The sequence below is a fragment of the Otolemur garnettii genome, unplaced genomic scaffold (assembly GCF_000181295.1).
Source record: "Otolemur garnettii isolate 467f Iridium unplaced genomic scaffold, OtoGar3 scaffold00243, whole genome shotgun sequence".
Classification (NCBI taxonomy): domain Eukaryota; kingdom Metazoa; phylum Chordata; class Mammalia; order Primates; family Galagidae; genus Otolemur; species Otolemur garnettii.
The window spans coordinates 1,251,636-1,254,333 of record NW_003852638.1 but is presented as its reverse complement, the minus strand read 5'-3'; positions in this window follow the sequence as shown (position 1 = coordinate 1,254,333).

Sequence of the window (2,698 nt, the reverse complement as noted above, 5' to 3'; positions counted from 1 at the left end):
CGACATCACCATTTAGCTCCTGGAGTTCACAGAAGTTAAACTCCTATGGTAACTCATCCATCCTACAGTCCTACCTGGCCCCGTGTGATTATTTCACATTCCTTACAGTCAAAAATCACATGCATGGAAAAAGGTTCTCCTGCCCTGAAGACACTGCTAACCCCTACAAAAGTCACCTTACAGACTTGAAGAAAATGAATGGAAAGAATTTCCAGGAACGATTTATAAAAACGCACAAGTGCATAGATGTTGTGGTGATTATTTTGAGAAGATATGGTAATCAAAATGATTTAATGTTTTTTAATTTGTATCTCAAAACTTTTCTGGTGTCCCTCCTGTGTGGCCTTTTGTGACTCGCTTCTTTCATTTATCACAGTGCTTTTGAGATTTTCCTAGCTGGAGATATCAGAAGTTCTTTTTTTATAGCTGAATAAAACTCCATTGTATGGGCATGGCGAATTTGTTTATTATTTTAGATGATTTGGTGAGCATTTAGAATCGATGCATTGAAGTTTTTCATTCTTTTGGAACACTCCGGAACATGATTTCTTCAAATAATGCTTCTGCTCCAGTCTCCATTCCCTTCTCCATCTGAGACTCGAGTTGCAGTTATGCCAGAACTTTTGACTAGGTTCCCTATATCACTTGTGTTCTGTTTTTCTTTCCATTCTTTTCCTTTCTGTGTTTCAGTTTGGGTCTTTTGCTTCAACTAGGCTGCTTCTTTTTTTTTTTTTAAATGCTACTGCCACGAGGCTGGTGGAAATAGAGCCCGAAACTTCACTCCCCTGCCCCTCGTGCTTGGCTAACTCTCGGTCAGCGTGCAGACTTTCCTTCCCTAGGAAGGCCTTCTCCGATTTCCAATTCGAGGCCAGGATTTCTGTAGAATCCTCGCAAAGCTCCTGAACACTAACCAAAGCTGTGATGTTTGTCTGCCTTCTCCTCTGGGCCATCAGCTCCACAGGGCAGGGCATGTGTCTGCTTTTCGTTTATTGTTGATTCCTCATCTGTGCCTGGTTCCCCAAAACATTTTAAGATTCTAATGTTTTTGAAATGTTGAATGAGTCCCTCTCCAGTTGCATGGGATTCCTATCTCCTGAGATTGTTTTGGTCGCCTCATCATAGCTTGGAGTATCTCATCTATGTCTGTACCCCAACCATCCTACCCTTGGTGATGAACTTCACAGTACCATTTACTGTGTATGGCCTCAGTTGACTTCAGAGATGGTGAAGCCACTTAAAGAAGGGGACACGGGAGAAACTTCTGCTGTAGTACAGTTAGAATAACAAGTAGAAGACAGAAAATAAGTTTGACCATAACTGTAGTAGACAACCCCTCATACTTATGGGGAACTGCTGGCTCTTTTGGCTAAATTCTGGGTTATAAACTTCTAATTTTGCGGTTGACCCAGAAATTCTCATTTCTGGGAAGTGACTGAACCAATTCTCTCTTCTCCCAGTTTGCAGAGAAGCTTGTGCTGTTTCTGACTACCATTAAGTTACCGCACTGGCTTGCTTTTACTACTGTTCCCTAGGGAAACTCGATGTATTCATCCTTCCTTCTTTCTTTTCCCTTTTCCTCTTTTTCTTTCCTGTTTCCTTATGTGTATTCTTTCCTGAGGAAGATACAAATTTATAACTCCAAACATGATTAGCATTTCAACCAAGGATGCTCTAACAATGCGTTCCATGAAAAAACAAGTATCTAATGTACTCAATATCAATATGAAATGGGTAGATGAACAAATATACATCCACACAAGAGAAAAACAATTAAATTCAAGTGGGGAGGCGGGGAGGGGGGACAGGAGAGGAGGTAAAGGGAATGGCGTGCTCTCACGTAATAGGCACAATGTAAGGGTATAGACACTCTTCCTGAGGGAGGGGCACAGCTACAACTTGGACTTTACCTGACAGATGCAAACAATGTAATCTAATCACATGTACCCTCATATTAATCTGAAAAAAATGCATTCCAGAAGATATAAAGTTTGCACTGGGTGAATAGGTGAGAATTTCATATGTAATACATTGAATTGCACAGATAATACATATTTCTGTATATACGTATATGTAAATACATGAATCTATAGATAATAAGAGTAATAATAAGAAATTATAAGAAGCATAAGAATAGCTAATATTTACTTATTGCGTACAGTAGAACCTCTGTAAGTTGACCATTCAAGGGACTGTAACAAACTGGTCAACGTATGGAGGTGGTCAACTTTAGAAACTTCCACTGAGCACATGTGATGCATGTCTGGTCTATGAAAATTAGGTCAACTTAAGGTGGTGGTCAATGGAGGTTCTACCGGACATTACTACGTATCTTGTTTAATCCTCCCATATATCAGAACAGGAAGATATTGTTATTTATTTGTAAAGAAGGTAAATGAAGTTCAGAGAATGTAAGTCAGCTTGCAAGGGTCAAATAATAAGGGTAAACTGGGACGGAATCTCTGTGCAGACCTCCTGTATAAAAACTAAGAGAGGAAGAAAACCATGAAGGATATGGATGGTGTTTCTTTAATTTACATTAACCTTTATTTTTAAGGAAATGGTACTTTTAGCAAATTTAACTTACCAATGCATAGCTCTGATCAAATTCCTCAACTATTTAAAAGTTCCCAGTGGTTCCCGGGTGGCTAACCAAAGCCAGGCAAGTTTATCCATGACAAGCATTCCCAGAAACGCTGTC